Here is a 22,586-nt window from a genome sequence, read left to right on the forward strand (position 1 = left end):
AGGACTGTGGGGCCTGGCTGGGGATCTGGGATCAGATGAGCTGTTGCTGTAGTAAAGCAGAGAGGATCATGTATCAGCTGAGGCTGTCAGTTTATGGAACATAATTCATATTTAGTATTCATCTCAAGTCCTCCGTTTCCCATTTGTTGACTGTGGTTCTTCAATTGGAAGCAGAGTACGGAGAACAGAACGGGACTGATCCAGTTTCACTGCACACACATGGAGATGATCTTCATGTTTGGATTTGATGCAGATGACTAATGCTTATAGATTTAACACACCTAATGCATGTCGTCAAAGGCTTACGCTGATGCAGTTACCATAGGCCAAAAAATGGTGCATTTTCATTCATTGGAGCAGCATTGAGAAGCAATTTGCAATTATTTTAAGCTATCTCTCAAGCCAGTTACTTAGACGTTACACACTGACTCTGTGAGGAATTAGGTGTAAGAATGAAATACTTCAACTAATTGTAGGATTGTGTCTCATAAGCTCAGAGTAGAGGAAGAGATGATGAAATCGACACGGGTTCCATTCTTATTAATGGCCTTTTTTTTTAACAAGCCATTTTGCTCAAAAGATTCACAATATAATGGATGTGCTGTCAGAAAAATAAAGAATCAGCAGTAATCTGTGTCCAAACGCTGCCTGTCATACATGCCGCACAGTGTGAATGAAACCGCCTCTTTACATGCGCTCCATTTTGTTTCTATTATCTCCATTTATTTACATGTATTTATAAATTACAGTTGATATAAGGTCAGAACAGCCTCAGAAGCACAGTCTTTAATTAAGCAAGGTGCATGCATGTGAGCATGAGAGTGAGCTTGGGTGGGGGAAGGGTAGCTTGGTGAGCATGAGATTCAAGGAATGGTTCTTGCTGTGCATGAGTATGTGTCTATGTAGCCTCGTATTTGCAGCAACTGAAGCCGTTGCATCGTTTGTACTTCCCCTGTCTATGTCTGATCACATTTTGAGCAAGAAATGCGAGGCAGCGGGAAGAAGGAAGGTGAGAAGAAGCAAAGGGTAAAATGGAGGCAGAGTGGAAGAGATCCCCCTGAGCTGAGCCCACATATGAGCCGCAACCTGGCTGATATTAGCAGATTACTACAGCCAAGGAGAGGTTTTAGCTTTGAGGAGAGAGATAGACACTTCCCCTTGCTTCGTGTTGTATTAAAATCTGTTGCAAGCGTTTTTCTTATCAGCTGCATCCAGACCAATCAAGCTTATTTCATGTTTCACACATTTGAAAGCTCACAGCAGATGTGATTATGTAAGCATTTATTGCTTACACTGAGATTTCATTCTCCATCAGTTTTTCTACTTCTCATTTCCAGCACATTTTTTCAACATTCGACTTGCAGTGAAACAAATTAGTATCTGCTTGATGAAATATGTTTTGTGACCGCATCGTGATCCATGTAGGGGTCCTGTGTTGTCGAAACAGCACCATTAATGGATAAACCACTCTGTGGAGTCATATCTGGTCCTATCCTTTCGAAGGATACTTGCTCCTTTGCCATATCATGCGAATATGTAGCACACAAAAACTCTTGAGAGGAAATATCCAACCTGGCGTACATGACATGGAATAAAAAGATGTGGAGAACGAATCAGCAATGGATGATTGGCGGGGGGGGGGGGGGGGGGGGGGAGCAGTCAGTGGGGTGAAAATGCTAAGGTTGAAAAAGAGAGAAATAAGCCAATAAAGGCAGGCAGCGGGCCTGGAGAGGGGGAGGGGGTTATGTAAGAGGAGGCAGTTGGTGGTGCTGTCAGAGAGAGAAAGCAGGAGAGGCCCTGACACTGTGGACAAGCATCTGCCCCTCCGTGTCTTAAAACAGGCATTTGAATGGCCAGTGTGTGCTCCCCTTTCTATATGAACGTGCCATAGCACCGCATGGATGGAGATGCACACACCCACCGCCACCCCCACCCTCTCAGCTCCTTCCTCAGTCACCGTTGCTCATCCTTGGGTGGGAAATGTGAATGCTACCCCTCCCCCCACTACCTATACACAGCCGGAGAGCAGGGCAGTAATCACACACGCCCAAACACACACACACGTCTTTTATCTTATAGCTTTCATAGCAACTCGTGTTTTTGGATGCGAGCACGATGAAAGGCAATAACCTTGCACAGTCATTCAGAATAATCTGAGCTGGCTTTTTATAGCTGGATCATTGACATTTTTAAATGGCTGCTGTAGCCATGAAGACTTCATGTATGTGTGAGGAAATCATTAGACACCCCAGGACATAATGATGCCGTATTAATTTTTTTTCCCCTCTGTCATCTATTTGCTAAAGGATTGTGCTGCTTTTGTCAAGAGCTTGCTAGGTTAATTATGGATGATTCCAGTTGGGATTATAAGAACATTCTTTAAAACAAGAGCTTTTGAATTTAAATCTGAGAAAAGTAGAGGCCTCAGTCTACAGGGAGCTTCAGTCAGAAAGCTCCCTCTTCCCCCCGCGGGCTCCAATCTGTCTTTGTGTGTTCTCCAGCTCTGTCGCTATGATTAGCTTTAAATATTAATTGGATTTTACTTTATTTATTAGCATCAAGATTTGGTCCAAAATGCTGTGCCAGACCTATTGTTTATAACAGGTCTCTGTAGTGGCAGTGGTGTTTTAAATTAATGTGAAGGCATGGTGGGCGTTCCATGTTGAACACTCCCATAGGTGATTACAACTTGACAGCCCTCAGGCCTTGATCAGAAATGTTTATGTGTGTGTGTGTGTGTGTGTGTTTGTGTGTATGTGTGTGTGTGTGTGTGTGTGTGTGTGTGTGCGTGCGTGCGTGCGTGTGTGTACCTTTTACAGTCCCATTGATTTATCAGTGTCATTGGTTTTTACATCTGTCTGATGAGATTTTGTTTGGTCAGATTTGATTTGCCATTCCTGCAACAGCAACCCAGAGAGTATTATCGGATGGGATTTACATGTGCTCCATGTCCAAATGTCTTTAGTTGGATCCCCCACAGTGATCTTGAAAGGCTCCATCTGAAACCTGGAATATTCTCATCAGATCAAGAGATTTATCTATGAGCTTGTCTCAGGAAAATACAAGGCAATATGTATGTGATCTGAAGGAGAGTGCACTCTGTACGTTTTCTATAAAAAAAATGTAGTGTTAATGATAACGCCAAGATGGATGACATTTTCATTACACCTGCAGATGCTGTTACTGTCAATACATTTAGTCCAATGTGACACATAATTACCGCAAGGTTGTTTTTTAAGTGTCAAGTAAGTGAAGCAAATCTGCACATATTGTGTGTAACATTTCAAGTCAGCGCTCTGATTGGCTGGTATTGCCTTTCGGTGATAGGTACTTCAGAAAGACAGCAGATTCCCAAACTTGTGGTTGTACTGATGACGAGTTAAGTAAGAATACTAAGGAACAACGTTGTTAGAAAACACATTTCAGTTCAATGACAGGATAAATACCTATAAACCTCAATTCTACTGGTGAGAGCTGCTTTCAAAAGAATATTAGGAATGTCAAAAAGCAATAAAGATGTAGGGGGCGTGATACAGGAGGTGGGTTAGACTGTCATGATGGTCAGATGGCCTCCTCATAATGCCAGGATACCTTGACCTCGAGAAATAAGGAGTTCATGAAAGCAGTGTTTTGTCGTTTGTTTAACTTCACGTTTTTGGTGGGAGGTCTCCTTGACATCACAGGTAGTTGTGTGACGTGGGCTGCCATTTGGTGTCAAGTGTCAACATGATAACTTCTGTCGTTGCCTGGCAGATTAGGATGACATCCCAGGGATAGCTGGTAGGCCTCTTCATCCCAGATTACTGGGAATATATTGCCTCTTTTAATGCAGCAGTGGTACTCGTTGCTTTTAGATGTGACAGTTCTGGCCCTCTGTGAGACTATGATGTGGTTCTCTTACTTGCAGTAATCCAAGGCTCCGGTTTTAGAGTTTTCTTTACTGTTTTGTTGTTTCTTTTGCAGTATTTAATAGTTTGATTATTTATGATATGATATTTAAGTGGTGGTATTCCAGTCTTAGCACCAGCTGCACATTTACTAAATTAAATGGAGATAAGGAGAAGGTGACCTTTTGACAAGTAGTGAACATAAAATTATGCTCAGTCATTTTTATCCCAGTGTAATTAAACATTATGTTTTATCAAAAATAATTTCAGCAATTCTGAAAGAATATTTTACATCCCTAAAATCAGCTTAATAATTTTATTTTTTTATTCTTAAGAAGAGAATCAGTGATGTGAGAGCATGTCTGATGTCAAAGTACCTCTGGACCCTGCTCCTCCATGCTGACCCTCCTTCTCTCCCACACTCACCCCAACAAGCGTTTTCAGAATTCAGTAGGAGGCAAAAACAGGCAGAAACAGTGTAATTACTTTTTGAAATCTGTCGATTCAGCTAAACGATGTGAAGTGTGACAGACATGTGCTCCAAATTTCTTAGGATTTCATGGTGCATTATTACATCTGCCTCAGCCACTCGGAGCTGCACACATATATTATGTCTGCTTTAACCACCGGCGAGGTGTAAATGTGTAGCTGATGTCCAGCCAAACATTGGCTGCTTCAGACCCAGGGATACTAAACTAACATGAGATAAAAGTATGTAACGTTGATGCCTCCAATTTTCTCAGAATGCTCACTGCTGCTCAGGAGACCAGTCTTCAGCTCTTTGACACGAGCTGGAAGAAAAATGTTCTGAACCGACACCATAATTTAATTTTGGGCAATACTTGGGTAGATATCAGAAGATGCTGGGGGTAACATACAGAACTCTGTACGTAACTGTGCAAGACATTATGTTGTCACTGTTTGCCATTACTTAGAAGTGTTCTTTCAAACTGTGTATAGCAATTTCAAAATATTTCACTACAGTGAGCACTGATGGTTTTATGAACTCATCGTCGTTCTAGTCAGAATGTAAAACAGCCACAGTCATCAGAGTAAGTGCATTTTATGGAAAACAAGGTTCACAACCTTTGTTCTTTTGTGACCTGTATTTCGTTCAAACTACAGATTCAGGTAATTTCTTTGCAACCCATAATATGATCCAACACTCATATAAATTTGCAAATTGCAGTTGCCACATTTCAGTACAAGGAACACCAGCCACTTATCAGTGTTTTTGCTGTTGATATGTCACCCTAGCGTGCTCACTTGTCAATTACTCAATATAGCAAGCAGTGAAAAAAATATCTTGGTGGAAAATTCACTTGTTGGCTAACTCGATGTATTTCCATAAACATGTGAAAGAAAGAGAAATAGATGTTTGGTTTAGCCAAGAAAATCATTATCTCTTTTCATACATGGCTTTGGTGGTGAAGATTCAGAACTGCATAAAAATCTAAATTTGAACCATTTTTCAGTTACACTGAAACAGATTTTTTGAAAAACTGCATTTCAGCTTTGCAAACTGCTACAGAAACTATGATTCAGATGCCAACGCTGCATTTTACTGATCTCATACAAATTCAGAGCACATAATTTAATTTCAGTTGTCTTCTAGCAAACCTCCTACATCATATCTTCCCTTCTGCGCCTGCCTGTCTCTCTCCCACACACACACTCGCACACACATACATACAGTATAAGCACACACACCCATGCCTTACACAGACCTTTACCCAAAAACAAAGTGTTCCTTACCCATGAGAATTTTGGGGTAAAGAGAGGATGGTGAATGATGGGAAATGCACTACAAAACAAGGGAGACAAGGTGCACTGCAATATTTATGTGCACTTTGCCAAAAGTTAGCTTTTTATATGATGTAAGAGGGGGAAGGGACGGAGCGCTTGTGAAAAGCCCGGTCAGGCGTTGACGTCAGTGTGCAGAGGAGACTTTGACAAGCGAGCCACCATTATGAGAGCTGAGGAGCTTGATCTGTGATGGGGAGCTGCTGTAGCTGTGACCCAGGACCTGAGCTGTGTTGAATCCCACCTCCTACACTTGCTTTTAAAGCCTCCACGCAATAACTGTTGTTCATTATCTTTGCATTGTGTTCTGAATCTGCTGTTATTGTTTCAACATGGAGGTCCTCTGTGAAATTCTGGATTCACAGGAATGTGTTGTGTCCCCTGCCAAAGCAGATTTAATGCTCATCAAGTGGTTTGCTCATTACGGCAGTTTGGCTACAGCTATGTGATACATATATAGGCTTTTGCACAGTGTTACAGGTGCAGTCGCCTGAAGCTGCAGATCCTGTGTGTGGAGTTGTGTGCCCTGCTGGAAGCTGAGGCTACCATGCCCCTGTGATCCATATGGTCATTGTCAGAGGCCTTGCCAGGGCTCAGCCCCGTATCAGCTCGCCTGTTCCCCTCTCTGGCTCTTGCTGCCAGCCAGGAGAGGAGAGGAGAGGAGAGGAGAGGAGAGGAGAGGAGAGGAAAGAGGAGAAGGGAGGGGAACGCTGTTTGTTTGTTTGCTTGCCTGCTTTGTTTTATTTAAGGGTTTTTGCTGATCACAGTAGCGACTGGCCTAGAAATATGACTGTGCTGCGCAGGGCAGAGTGGACTCCTGATTCAGCGATGGAAGCATCAGATTTTCTGTTAGAGAGAGAGAGAAGCGAGGGACACTGGGCCTTTGATGGAATGAGATGGCAGCGTTAAATGTTACAGCAACGTTGTTGTTAATTAAAAGAATCAGACATTAGCGTGTGATGTGTGTTCCATGTACACATATGAAAGCTTTTTCTTCTTTTGTACTAGACTCATTTTTAGCAAAAATGTGCCAGCATCCTCGGCAAGGTACACCAGCTCCATCACCCACATGCTGCTGTGGAATATGTGTATATCCAATCAATATTAGAGAAGAGCTAGTCCCTAAGTCTTCTGACTCCTCTTCATTTTTGTGGGGGTGTGTGGGTGCTTTCAACAGTGCTTGGGCTTTTATTGCTTTTATTCAACCACCATATCAACTGTTATTTTTGTAACACTTTACAACAAGGGACAAAAAATCCAAAGCCATCAGTACTTGAATTAGGTTCCAAATTATTAAAAATCAGTGATTATATATTAGATAATTATTTTATTAATTATTTTCTTCTGAAGTTTTTATTTATAGGCTACTTAATCTCTGTTTTATAAGTATATCTTATTATAGTTTTGTCAATAGCCTGACTGTTTTATGTTAAAAACTCAAAACTTACATCCTCCATGTTCACTGTTGTCTCAATAAATTTAGCATTATGTACATTTCCATAGCATAGTTAATGTGGTCATGTTGTAGCCTCCTCACACCTCTTCTCCAACAGAAACACTGTTTTCATTCGCTTATTATTTCCAGTCATCTCCATTTCGCAGTTCTTCCGGCATTTCCCAATAACCGAACTCAGCCATTCTAAGTTAGCTTTTAATTTAAAACAGTTGCAGGAAGTGTGGAGTTTCATTTACAGTAACTTCACATCACTTGATATAATATAATATGAGTAGAAACAACTGGAATCAATTAGTGAATAAAGTTGGAGAGGAGAAACTCAGAGCAGTAGAGTTAGCGTTGTAGAAACGTACATTATGCTGAGTTTACCATGCAGGCTATAAGAGTACAGGTAATCCCACACAACCTGTACTGCTTTGTGCTGAATAGCTGTTAATTAAGACTTGACTATTACTTGAACTATTGCTTTAATTGGAGAATTAACAATATATTTAGGGTACTTTTACATCATATATTGGGATAACGCAGCCAGACTAGATGCCGGCAAGCTAACTGGTGAAACTTTATGAATAGGCTGTTTTTCACAAAAGATATTTTGACATGTCTCAGTATGAAAAGGACAGGTGTAAATAACGAAATTAATGATGGTTCGAATTCCATTTAGCTGTTTCAGTTTCAGGGTCCTGGTGTCGTGCATGCTGACTCACTGTCACACTGTCATGATTTACTGGGACACTTGAATTTGATACTCAGTGCTACAGATACATTTTTGTCAGCACAAAAAAAAAAAAAAAAGGATTGAGTTTCGATACTCAGTCCAAGTTGTGAGCTTTAAGGTCAGTCGCTCACAAATATCCATGTTGAGTGTCTCATTGCTCTCACAAGGGACGTTTCTAGCAGCTTCGTAACAGTTATTCCACTTGGTCACTCATGAGAAAATGCCTTAATTTTTGTGACCTATTATAACTTATTACTTTGAGTAAATCATCATACAGAAACCTGAATATTTGTTGTTCTGTCTTCCATTTTATGGGAACACGTGTGTGTGTGTGTGTGTGTGTGTGTGTGTGTGTGTGTGTGTGTGTGTGTGTGTGTGTGTAGGACATTTGGCGAAGCAGTGCATTTCTTACCATGTGTAGCTGCTCTGAGTGCCATCTCTGTCTAATGCATTATCCAAGCAGCCCTTCAGCCATTTGGTCTGGCCTCTCAATTTTGTGTGCGCATGTGTGTGTGTGAGTGTGTGTTGTTTTTCAGTGTTCTTCATTTCTATCATCCCCCTCCTGTCTTCCACTGGCCTTCTCCTCCTCCGCTCTTTCTTTTTTCATACATAGTACGAATCAAAGGCTTCATTTTCGGGGGTAGAGCTGTATAAAGAGAGCGACGAACAACTCCAGACCTGTGCCTCAGTATGATTAGTGTAGTTTCATATGGTATGTACATGCAGTTCTTTAAAGGAATATACACCTGTGCATTGCCAGTCATTGTTCAAAGATGACTTAGTTTGAAAAAAATAAATGCTAATTATTTATTGCAAATAATTTGACTCAAACATAATTTTAATTAATGTTTAAATAGAGAATTTGACTACATGCTAAAATCAGATCTAATTCTTAACCAAACAACCTTGAACAGACATCCAGTAAAGTATATGTAGCTCAGTGTTCTAATCAAACTAAAATGTTTTTGTTTCTCAATCTAGATTTTATATTCAAAGTTTTGACCATCATCTTTTACAATAACATTTTCTTTACCAGCACAGATTTGGGGTTGTTGGGATTTTGCTTGACATACAGTTTCATTACCATGGAGTATACGGTGTGAAAGAGAGAGAGGTTTTTTTTTTTTTGCAATTTATTTTTACCCAGATTATCCAATCAAGGTTTTTTTTAATAATAAGTGAAAACAAAAATAGACACCTCTTTTAAATCCCTTAATGACTCATAAATTTCTCATGCTTTCATTTGATACCACATGTTTATTGTTTTTATGTAGGTCTAGTGGCACTCCAAGGTGGATTAACATCACATCAGATTTAACCCTAACCCTTGATTGATGGTCCATATTGATCAGCATTAATTATTTGAGTTACTCTGATTAATTTGGCCAGGTCTGGACTGATTTGTGAATACATGAAGTGGATTAATGGCATTCACGGTGACCCAAATGCTGCTTCTTGTTATGTGACCAGTGTGGACATACAGTGTATTGTGACAGCATATGTTTGGCTCACATGGACTTCCTGTTTACCCCCCACTGAACTGACAGGATGAGAGGACTGCTAACATAATCCAGACATACAGTATCTCTGCTGTATATACACAGAACCACAGATGATCTTTAAACATGTCCCTCTGTTTATTATCAGTCATTATTTTCTATTAGTGAAAATCAATTCCATCTACCCACTGAGTTTGAAAAAGCAGAAACGCACATCTCAACCTCAGAGAGAGGGAGAGAGAGACAGATAAAGAGAGAGCATGCCCTCTCTTTGTCACGGATATAAACAATACAAGCAATCCCAGTTTAATATCATACATCTTATTACACTGTTGATACTACATCTCTGCCTTGAAATTGCTTTTATGGATTTATTACTTTTTGTTTCCCTCTGTGTGTCTGTGCATTTGTGTTGATATTTCTTCAAAATGTAACACAACCTTTCCCAGAACAAGCCAAATCCAAATTTCTCCTCGTGTCATTGCCTTTACTTGGTGTAGATTAAAACTTTAAATGGCTTTATGTAGCCTAAACTATAGAGCAGTATGGTCATGGTGTTTGTAATGTCTCACATACATTTTGGAATGGATGATTTTAAGGTGGAAGTGTGTGTTGATAGTTTGCTGCCATCTTGTCAGTGGTTTGGAAAGCATCATGGCTGAGTTCAGGACAGTAATTCTTAAAATCACCTGCAGGACAAAGAAGAAAATATTTACTGTACATTTCAAGAGAATTTATTTATTTATTTGCCCCATCACAGAAATACAAATTCAGTTTTCTGTTTTCTTGGAGCTCGTAGCAGCGATTAGTTTAACCTACACACTGGTTTAAACAGTCAGCCATAGTAGTTGGTGCTTGATATGAATGTATAGGCAGTATATTTCTGATTGCTCATTCAAGAATTCATACCTCATTTCCATGTTATCAAATTGACCAATGAGGTCAGGTTCAAAGCAGCTGCTCATTTACAGTGACAACTATGTAAACAATAAATAACCATGTCTGCGGTAATGAGGGTTAAATGGAGAGTGGCCAGATTAGATGTTGGATTACCGCGTTATGCTTTCTTGTAGCACATGGTCAGAGGGCAGCGGTCCAACGCTTTAGTTGGCAGCCATACTTCTGAACAGCAATAACTTCATTGATGGCTGATGTCATTATCTTTATGTTTTGATGTATCAGCGTTTTGCACTGGCTGTTGTGATTATCTAGGTTTGCAGTCAACAACTTTTTGCACGATTGATTTGACCCATTAGCGCTGTATATTACTACTGTGTATGAAAGCTGATGCTACAAAGAACGGTCACACACACCATTAAAAATGTGATATTTATACAACATCTGAGAGCAGGACATGTAAGTTTATGTTGGATGTTTAACACACAAGTGGAAATTTAAATAAGATTAGAAATCACATCTCTGTTCTGAGATTCTTTTGATAAATGAAATAAATAACTTGTAAAATATATATAGATTATTACTTAGTTTCTTAGATTATAGATTATTATTATATCACAGTTCTGAGAGAAAAAGGAAAAATCCAGCAGATTAAAAAGTCTTGAACCAGCTATAATTAGCCAATCTGCAGAAAAATTCACACTTTATCACACATTACAACCGTTAAGTACAGTATGACATAAGGTATCATAGCGATCATAGTGTCTTTTATAAGAATACAATACACAGTCATTTACTGATTAGTTATACCTGTCCAGCTTTGCACTGATTGTAATTATTTGCTGACGCTAAGGCTGTATTTAATTCTTTTTAAAATCCGTAGGTGTAGATTGGTGTCCTCAGAGGTTCATGAGGCATTTTGACAATATTTGATATCAATACTCTTGAATAAGATGTTTGCATTTGCATTCCCAAAAAAACTGATGCCACAGTATATACTCCGCGAACATACATTTATTTATACTCACTCTATAGAAAACACTGCTCTCCCTTCTCTCCCTCCATCTGTCCCACTGCTGTGAAACTTTTACTTGCAAGACGAATTGCCAAGTGAAATCATAACATATATGCTGTAGGCTACCATGACTTTTTAGACGCAATATAGGACTATTTTGTGTTATCATGAGCAGAAGTTTAAAAAGGTCAACGCTTGCCATTCAACACAGACAGATAGTTGCCTTTGAGCTGAAGACCCACAGGCTGAGGAATGGGAGGAAAGAACAAAGGAGATGTTTGTGTTTTAATGTGCTTAACAGAGCAGCTGGAAATGAATCAGAGCGCGTTATTATGAAATGCTACCGTCATGTCTGCTTCAGTGTACATGTGGAGGACTTGTTTTCTCATAAAGATTTGTGCCTATTTTCCAAGCTGTTCTTATCCAGGTGTAACAGGGCTGAATGGGCTAACTGTAACATTAACCACACACACACACACACACACACACAAACACACACACACACAAAAACATCAGATGCTAATATTTCTCTATGATCACACAGATGAAGGGTTAATGCCACTGAACCATATACATTACTGTTGGCAAAAATGTTGATACTGTGAAAATAGAAAATAACAGTTCAGTTGGCATCATTTAAATTTTAGAGGCTGATATTAAGGATGAGAGTATGATGTAAAAAATATCACTGATACAGCAGCTATGCAAAAAGAAGACTGCATGTCCAAAACACAGGACCCAGAAACCAGGGTTCACATCCTGCATCCCACTTGTTGTTAGGTCAAAGGTGCTAAAACACTTGAGTTCAGGTTGAAAATAAGCTTGTCGTTGGTTAGATGTCTTTCTATCTTTTCCAAGTGCTTTGGCATTTTAGTGACATACACATGTTTTTGTGTTGAGTGCACCACTCATATCTGTTTGCTGAATATGAGGCTCCTGCCAGCAGATGGTTAGCTTAGCTTAGCATAAAGACTGGAAAAAGGAGGGAACATGTAGTCAGACTCTGTCCAGAGGTTAAAGAACAGTATACTGAACATTTAGCAGATTGTTCAGTGTGGACATTTTGCATTGGATTGCAGATAAATTAAATCTGCACCTTTTGTCGTTCTGTTGATTAAAAAAGAAGGTGTAGTCTAGATAGGATTATGTTTTGTTAAAAAATGTATTGCCAATTCACATTAATTGTATATAAATGTAATTTTAGGCAGAAAGTCAGTCCTGTGTTCAGAATGTCGAGGAAAGCAGCAACGCTGAGCCCCCCCCAGTGTGAACCAGTGAATGTCTATTCAGTTGTGTCAGTTTGTGCTGTGATGATGCAAGAGAGGAGGGGATGCAAGGGAGGGGGATTAAGAGCGGAAAAGGGCAGAGAGAGAGAGAGAGAGATGGGAAGGGGGAGAAAGAGGTGAAAGAATGAGAGGTGTGGCATAAAGAAAGGGGTAGAAGCCAGTAAGGAAGAGGAATGGGAGGAGAGGGGAAAGAAGAGGGGAGGAAAGGAAAGCAGAGAGGAGCCTGTGCTCAGACTCCAGCCCTGTGTGTTGCCATGGTGCAGGCTCAGTCAGAGCTGCACAGTAGCTTTGCCGCTCAGCTAGCTAATTACCCTCAGACTGCAATGTTGATACGCAGGCGGCCGAAGCCTTCTGGATTTCCAAGAGCTTTTTTGATTGCCGCACTGACACACAAGTACAAATCAAGGCAAGAATTATGTGTCTAAATGTGGAAAAACGTATCGAAAATGACGTCAATGGAACAAAAGCTAAAAATGCAATGCAGAAATGTGCTGTAGGTATGTGATGAACAGCATTATTGAACATTGTAGTGGTGCTCTGCTGTGTCAGCCATGCCACTTGTGTAATATACAGAGCTCTTCCAGCGCAGCGCTTCATTGTCCGTAGACTGCTGCTGCTGCTTACTGAGAGCCTGCAGATCCTGATCAGCCAGCTTATAAAACCCAATATGGGCCATTGTGGATTAATATTCACCATTAAAATTTCCAATTATGTAATCAGCCAAATCCAAGCCTTGCATATGCTCACTAGAATATCTCAGCAGGCAGGGATGAGGGAGAGGAGGGGCGTCTGAATGAGAGAAATGATGCAACATCAGTGAGTGCACCTAGAATTCAAGGAAATTTGTATTTTTGTTTGAGTAACAATCTGCTGAAAAGATTAAGCCTTTTATTAATACTGCAGCATTGTTCAGTATAACCAGGTCCTAATGAATATCCAAAGGTAGTTGTCTGGTCATTTTGAATCTTTTAAAGTCTAAAAGTGAAGTGTGTCTTTAAACAGATGCAAACTTGCAGAGATGTTTTTTCTTCTTGCAATGATTTGTGCACAAACACTGACTATGATTATGTGATGAAATACTGAATCTGGTACATATGTTCCCTTTTATCCCGTGGATCCCTTTGACTAAGTGCAGACAAATCCTCAGTGAAACTTAATCACTGTTTTAATCTCATGATGCTTTTTGTTTTAAACAAAATGTATTTTAGGTTTGTTGATTAAATTGAAAAACAGGTGCCTTAAATTCTTTTCAGTCAAAGACTCACTGTGAGTGAAGAACAGTTTGATGTATTGCTGGAACTAATGATTTGATTTTTTTAACTAATATATTAATTGTTTTGTCTAAATATCAGAAAAATTGGGAAAGATGCCCGTCACAATTTTGAAATTGCTTCTTTTGCCGACTAACAGTCCAAAGGCCAAAGAGATTACATTTTTCTGTGATTAAAAACAGAGAAAAGCAGCAAATCCTCAGATATGAGAAGTTGCAATCAACATTTTTACTGTTGATTGGATAAGACCTATACTACTTTCATATCTGTATGCTAAATATGAAGTTGCAGCCAGAGGACGGTTAGCTTAGCTTAGCGTAAATCAGCACAACAAACGGAAGCAGATGGAAGCATCTGGCAACATGAGAGTGATATCAATCCTCTCGTTTAACCTTTATCGAAAAAGCAAATAAGCATATTTCCCAAAAATGTCTAAAAGTATTTGTTTATGCTTCATTTCAGTTTCAGGGAGGATTTTAATTTTCAGCATCCATTAATTTTATCTCGGTACATTCTTTATGTTTATCTTACTGCACTCGTTTTGTATTGAGATGGCTACAGTCCATATATTCTGTTCCACAGAACAGGTTTGTTGTGTTTTGACAGCCAGCTGGTGAATAGTGTTTCATCACAGCAACCTCTGTTAAATGTGTTACAGGCTTATAGGTTTGTGTGTTTTCAGATCAGTGTTTGTGCCATCTTTTCCGTCCAATAAGATGGCTACTCTGATCTCAGCCGAGATGTGTTCTTGAGGGGACGGTGTGCCTGAACACAACCCGAGGTGGGCAGAGAAGAAGGGCAAATCTGGACCCTCGACAGGAGGCAGATTGATTTGGCAATCACCAATGAGCTACAAACGTTTAAAACAATGCCCTGTTTTTCCCTCTGCTGTTTGGCGCTAAATACATCAGCATATGGATAAATGTGCTCATGTATTCATAACTATCACCGGGAAATTAGAGGAACAGTTCTTGTTTTTTGTTGCCTCGTCCTTTGTCCTACTTACTGTAATTCTTCATCACTTTCAACACCTACACTTATTGTGAGCCAAAACCCAGGCAAGGGTAGTGAATGGAGATATGTGAATGTGTGGGCGTTCCTGAGTGGAGCTTATAGAACAGCATGAAACCTCAACCATGACAGCAGGATCTGTGCTGAGTCCCCTGGGAGGTGGGGACGAATGGTTTTCATTGGGCTTTGGGTCAAAGTTAGCCTTGTTATTCTCACTATATTGTTTTTACAGTGGATCTCTAAGTACTCTGTATTTGATCTCTGTAGTTTTATCACTGTCTCATGATTTTGATTTGTGGACCAGCACCAGCTGAAGAGCTGTGGTTTCTATTTATTCTAGTCCAAAACATTACATTCACATTTAAGGAAGAATAAAATGAATGAATGTGTGAGTGAAGACCTGTGGTGTAAAGGGTAGGTAAAGGAAATCATTTTTTACCTCCAATCAGATGGGTTTAAGGATCATCATGAGCTTTGGGGAGAGTGTTTGCAACGGCATTGTGTCCATGAAGCAGAATCACGGTCCAATGTTCCCAATTAAAAGAAAAGAAAAAGTCTAAAATTGGAGGGGTATAATTGCAGCTCAGTAGATTGTGTTCTGGTGTGCTCAGGAAAGGAATGAGGAAAAATAATAAAAAGTGAATGAGAGCAGAGTGCTCTCATTGAAAAAGAACAGAGCACTGTGGACTATCAGGTGTGTTTTCTGGTAATAAATAGTTTCAGATTGTTAATTTTTAGGTGGATGTCTTTTAGCTGCAGTGAGAGAGTTTTCTGAGAGTTCCTGTGGTCAATAAGTTTCAGATAAGTAAGAAGAGAGTTCAGACTGATAGAGGCAGAAGTTTAACATCATTGTAAAGAAATACTTTGACACTTTGGGAAATCCACTCAGTTGCTTTCTGGCAGTTAGATGAGAAGATTGATACCATTCTCATGTCTATGTGGTAGTATTACAGATGATTTTTTTTACCTGGCAACTGCTCTCAGCCAAGTGACACACATGAAGCCTTGTAAAATGACAAATAAACATTGTTTTTTCTATGAATTAAACAAACAAGATATAATATTTTAACCAGTCACAGCCAGGGTAGCTCTTTCCCTCTGTTTCTGGTCAGTATGCTAAGCTAAGCTAAGTGGCTGCTGGCTGTGGTTATCAGTCCTTTCATCTAACTCTGAATCTAATAAGCTTATTTCCCATAATGTCAAACTATTGTGTAAAACAGTAATGTTGGCTTTATGTTTATAGGTTGGGAATGTGATCATTTATAGAATTTCAGGAGACAGAGATGTAATGATATATGCAATGGTGACAGTAGTTTCTCAATCAGTGCTGATGTGTTCAAGTCAAGTCAATTTTGTTTTAATTGCCCAAAATCACCACCTGAACATTATACAAGACCCTCTACCCTTAGGCTTTAGAGTTGGACAAGAAAAACCTCCCCCAAAAACCCTTTAATGAAAAAAAAAAAAAAAAATTTTTAAATATATATATATATGTGTGTGTGTGTGTGTGTATATATATGTGTGTATACAGTATATATATTGTGCATATTTAATTTCTAACTCATTCTCTCAAGCACTCAATACTGTCCTGTAGTTGCTCCTTGCTATCTAAAGAATTGATAATAGTGGTCTCATAAAAGATGTAAATATTCAGAAAATATATAGTTTATTTACTGGATGTATTTACCTGTTAGTGGCTGTTATTATTGTGAAATGTCTCACCTTGTCATGCCACAATAAGACAATTACCTCAGCCACACTGTCAGCATCTTCACAGCATCACACAGAAAACTCTGTACACACTCAAACACAACAAACCATAAAATGGAGATGAATTGGAGATGAGGTAAATCTAAAAGATTCACTTTTCTCCTTAATGACACCACAGCAGCTGAATAATACACCCTTATTGACTGACGAGGCAACGTGACGGTGGTGAAAGCATCAAAATGGCAGCACTCATTTGTGTGTGTGGTTGTGCACTGTCACCGGTACTCAGCGCAGGATCCAAAACACCAGAGAGGAACGAGCTTAGCAGCTCTCTCAGCTTAGCAACAAGGGGTAGCAACTAGTCAAGAGCTGTGAGGTAACATGCTGCAGTGACCTCTGATGTAGAGGAAGTAGTGGGGGCGGGAGTATGTGAAGCATACTGATGACACTCACACTTGACAGGCTTCCTTCATTATGGAGCCTCGCCATAGCACATGTGGTAACTTTCACTGTAGCTGTTTGTGATTGAGCCTCCTGGTGTTGGCTGTGTGATCGTGAACCAGTGACTGATGCAAATTAACAATACAGTCATTTACATAACAAAGTATCTGGATATGAAAATAAAACTGGATTATTGACAATTTATATTTTTGCAACATTGAACTTTAGGGCACCAGTTGACTGTGGCCATGGCGGGGGAGGCACCTGTTATGATGCAGTGATGACTCAATCAGAGAAATAACACAGAGCAAAGCAAAGCAGAGTGCTAAACCCATTAGTTTTATAAATATTTTTTCATCGATAGTTTTTCATTTTGATTGAGTCAACCAATCAAAGTCATTTATCAAGCTAAAACACCATGCATTCTCTGGTTTCAGCTTCTCAATTGGACAATTTATATAATTCAGTATGAGTTTTACACCGTTTACTTCAGGTTCTGGAAATGGACATTTTAAAGATTTTTACTTATGATTAATTTATCTATCAAAATAAAAGTTGGATTAAAATAATAATCATTAGGTGCCACACTAGCTAAGAACAAAATACCATTTTCTATTGTGATATAAATCTGGTTTTCTTAGCCTGAACATCATTTTGTGGAAATGAGTCTGAACTGATTTGGTTTTGAAATGATCAAAACATTTTACATTTCAATCTGAAAGGAAATAGGTTTGACTCACTTTAGGATTATCTGATAATTTTTCCAAGGATAATCATATTAGAAACAACAGTACACCTTGACCATATCGTTGTTAGTATAGGGGTGACCAAAATAACTGAAATGATCAGATTATCACAATATTAATAAGGATATTTTCTGATATCAATATACTGTATATCACTAAATGGCAACTGCACAAAAAATAATTGAATTGGAATCATTGATTTGAATTGCAAAAGTTTGTAGAACGTGAGCACGATACGATCAGATCATCGATGAAAGTCAAAAAGTTATAACACTGCATCATAACCACGGCCTCCAGCATGAGCTGCTTTCACAGCGGACATTTTGACTTGTCAGAGCAAGAAAAGCACAGGTGTAACTAAATTACATTAATAATGAACAAATGTCCCAGGAAGCCATGATTGTCAAAATGTACACATGCGCACACGCTCACTGTATATATACATCAAAGGCAAAGAGACGAGCACAGTCATGTTTAAACCTGATCAGCTGTCAGCAGACTTGTAGCAAGGCCTTCTCGAGCAACACTGTTATGAATATTCGTTACACTAAGTACTTTTCCCTCTGTGGCTGCACTTGTGAAGGTCAAACTAGCCAGCTCTCATTTGGAGCTGCTCAGCATGACAGAGAGGTAAGCCAGAGCATGCTTTTGTAATATTACATAAAGATGAGGAGGGAGCGCTGCTGACAGCTGTGACGGGCTATTAATTATGGTTTCATGAATGTTCGTCTGTGGTGTGGGTTTGGGGAAGGGGGGGGCAACATAGTCACAATGCTCAATCATAGCCATCAAATCAGAAAACTTTGAGCTTTAATGGGGCCGTTTTATGGGCGAATTAATTAATTTCCTTGTGGCTGCCTCATTGAGATGAATGCCTGAATTCAGCTGGTGTTGGAGCAGTTGACCTTTACCGCTATGGGATTTCTTTATTACATCTCGTTATTCCGCCTTTGTCCCGGACAAAGAATGCAACATTGAGTTTCAATGGCATCTGCGAGTAAAACATCTCTTGCTGTCATGTGTTCATCCTTCTCAGCTCCATCCATGTGTCACTTCTTCTCTCACCTTGCTTCTCTCCTTCCTTCTTCCCTCCGGCACAGGGGCCACAGCGTGAATGAGATGTTGGGTGCATAGTAATTGACTAGGTATTGATTGGACTGCAGCGTGGCCTATGAGAGGCCAATGAGAGCCAGAGGATCAGAGCAGCACCACTGACTGCGTCTCTCATCCCACATTCTGCAGAAAAACATAAACGCAGTACCGCTAGAGGCATCAGAAAATGAAGGAACATTACATTTTGAGATAACATAAGGTCGTCGTAGCACACCTTGTTCTCCTATGTGCTGTTAGATCTGACTTTATGCCCAGGAAGAGCTTACTTCAGCATTGGCTGTATCATTAGACTGACTGGGTGCATCATCTGAGCGGGGCTGACTGTCATATTTCACTGCGATGTCACCACTGGAGACTGAGCTGCCATGTTGGTGTGCCTTGCCGCGAGAGGAACTGATGCGGAAATGTTTTCTAAGGAGGAAGGGGTTATTGCCCTGTCAGCATGCCATCACTCTGCACATGCTGAACCCTCTTGTTCTCCCCCTCCATTCTACCTGCGAGGAAGATTAGGGTTTGAAAACACAAAAAAAGTAAAGCTGACTGGTGAAGAAGAGCAGCAAGTTTAACTTTCCTTGTTGTCTTTACCTTGTTTCCAAGTTGTGACGTTACAGTCATCAGCAGGGATGCAGAGTCATCTGCAGGCGACATATCATGCAGGATATACAAACATCTTTTAAAATGATGTTTCTTATGATGGACAGTGTTTGTTTGCTGCACATTTATTTACATAAACATAAATTATAGCGAGGCAGTTAACCATATTTAGACCCATATGTTAATAATTCTATGTTAGCAATTAAACAATGTTTACAATTAAAGAAAAGAAAAAAGCCACCCCCAGCAGCCAGCTAACATAGCATACCCACTGAAAGCATTAGGAAACAGCTACCCTGCATAACAAAGGTAACAATATCCCCCTGTAAAGCATAACATTGTTGTTTCTACACATTTGCTTTGGAAGGGATTAAACAAACGCAGTATACCATGTAAATTAGTGAGCCTCATAGGCGCTGGTAGTTGTGTTTTGTTACCTTCGGACAGAGCCAGGCTAGCTGCTATTCCCCTGTTTCTAGTTATAATTTTAAGCTAAGTTACCATACAGACACGAAAGTGGTCAACTAAAAGCATATTTCCCTGAATGTGAAATCTTTTTATTTAACCTATGATTTTCAGTGTATCTGCTTAACAAAGCATATTCTATTAAACACAGTATGTTCAGATCAAAACAACTGAGGTAATGCAGCCATAATGTCGTTTTTGAACGTAGTCTCTTTGGATTTCACTCATGACGTATGGATTTAAGACGTGTGTGTGTGTGTGTGTGTGTGTGTGTGTGTGTGTGTGTGTGTGTGTGTGTGTGTGTGTGTGTGTGTTGTGTGTGTGTGTGGTGTGTGTGTGTGTGTGTGTGTGTGTGTGTGTGTGTGTGTGTGAGAGAGAGAGAGATATGGACAGGCACCACAGAAAGCAGTCAGCCACATCCAGCCCATGGCCAGGCATGTGCAAGCACAGAGCTGCATGAACTGCAGTGAGAGCCCTGAGAGGTGAAGCAGGGGGAGGTGACTAAGCAGGATAGCTGGCCAATGGTGTACGAGCACTGGTTACCATGGGAACACATTGATTATTTAACAATTTGGATGAAGCCTGTGCCCTGCACTTGCCAAGGTTCAGTGGGAGTCTTTGTAGCTTTACTGTCCCGGGGGTCTGCAGCCAAGTGAGTGTTGTGTGGTGCAATGCCAAAGGGACATGATACACATCCCCTGTGATGCTGAGAGACAAGAGACAGATACACAATCTCAACTGACAGAAGAGCAAGATGATAGATTGATGAACAAGAAACTATTATGAACAGATGGTTGAATGAGACAAGGGGGTGAGAGAAAGAAAGGACTGTAGCAAGTGAATTTTCATCGCTACTGGTGGTCACTGGGGACTTGTTGTAATGATCTCATGCTGGGGAGGCAGTCTGGGCTCATTGTCATTGTGTGCATACGAGGTCTTTGTGTCCAGTATGCTCACTTGCTTCCATTTCTCAGTCTATGGTCCATGTAGTACCAAAGTTACTGTACCCCTCGCTCTGCATCGCAGGTGGGCAGAAGTAAAGAGCAACAACTATCTGTGAAAGCAGCTTTTAATGACTAATGTATGAATTAAAAGAAAAATAAAGGGATTTTATGGTAATCATATCTAGATTTGGTTAAGTCCTGTCATATCTGTCAGTCCCACACATGTACTATACAAAGCTGTTTTTAAAACTTCTTTAGCAGCTCTCAGGACAACCCCATTTAAACCCGGCATTAACATGCAATCTGTATTTATCTATATCTTAACTGAACAAGGAAAGGCACACATTAATGCAAGGTCTAAACGCTGGGTCATACCTTGCATTGTGCTTGGAATAGGATCCTTGAGAAGTAGCCCAAGTCAAGTGACACGTCCGCATAGACAAGAGGAAGTCTTCTGGGTCTCTGAATACTGATCTTATGGCATAAATATTTTTTTTTACTTAGCAGAGACCTTGTCCTTTCAATGAGGAGGCATAATAATTAAAATTTCATGCTATGTGGCCACGTATGGCCTGTGGCTGTCTTATTTATCTTTGGTAGTTCCAGGATTTTGCCAAGTCAAATCTCAGAGTAGTCAAGTTCAAATTAAGTTAGAAGTCCACATTTTTGTGTACAGCTCTGGCATTGTATCACATCTGCAACCTTTTACTGCCTCACCTATTGAATCACATCATAGTTCCCTGACCCACATTCACCTGCAACACACTGACAGACATTCCCATCCCCTCCTGGATTGACATCAATCTATAAGAGACTGCTTTTGTCTTCACCTCTGTGATCCTCAACCTGCCTCCCATGGTAGCAAGAATCCAGATACCGTAAATTAGTGTTTGTCCTCAGCTCGTCCTGTGTGGGCTCATTATAGCACAGACAGATCCTACCTCCGGTATGTGTCATAAAACTTCAGTGGTGGTCAGATCTCATGCTCTTTCTGTGCAGCAGGTTAGCACAGAGGTAAGAGAAGGTTAGCAACAGTCCCAAGGAAGGTGGGGTAATCCAATCTAATCCAAGTTACCTGAGTAAATTGCTAAATGTTAAACAAACTCATGTTCAGATTACTCATGCTGAGATTATCTTCCATTATTCCTTTTTGTTTGCTTGTTATGTGAGATTCAGATAGAGGGATTACGCAGCAATCCCTGGCCAGGATAATACTGCTGTTTTCTACGACTGATGGGTTTATTGTCTTTCAGCTGGACTTGTAGGTTCAGTGATCCCATGAGGCAGCATTGGTTCACTATGATACTTATGATAAGCACTGCAGGCATTGCACTGTAACAGGTGTGTTTTGTCACATGTGGTCTCAGTAGTGGATTCAGTAGTTCAGTCTGTCAGTCACCAGGGGACAATAGTAGCCAATGTATTCCCATGTGTTGCCCTCAGGCTGTGTTTCATCATATCTTGCTGTATGGGCTTTGGTTTCAGGGTTTTCTTTCACAGCTGACTATCACTAACATGGCTGCTGTGGACTTTTACTATTAAACACCTCTCCTGGATTTGGGGCGTGTGTTATAAATTGGGGTCTAAGATGAAGGGGAGGAAAAAAGAGCAAAGCATTCATGAGAGATGAGATCTAGTCACATACGTCTGTGCAAACACAAGCACAGACGTTAGCATCTGTTAGTGCATATGCAGATTACAATGAAGGCCTGGTTGTGCTGACTGGAGGG

The 22,586-nt window shown here is 40.1% G+C and overlaps 1 protein-coding gene across 13 annotated transcripts in view; it reads left to right on the forward strand.

Annotated features, from left to right (window-relative positions):
* dlg3 (discs, large homolog 3 (Drosophila)) overlaps positions 1–22,586 on the forward strand; it is a 79,840-nt gene that overhangs the window by 22,821 nt on the left and 34,433 nt on the right. The window lies entirely within an intron of this gene.

This window comes from Seriola aureovittata, chromosome 8 (genome assembly GCF_021018895.1).
Source record: "Seriola aureovittata isolate HTS-2021-v1 ecotype China chromosome 8, ASM2101889v1, whole genome shotgun sequence".
NCBI classification, from domain to species: domain Eukaryota; kingdom Metazoa; phylum Chordata; class Actinopteri; order Carangiformes; family Carangidae; genus Seriola; species Seriola aureovittata.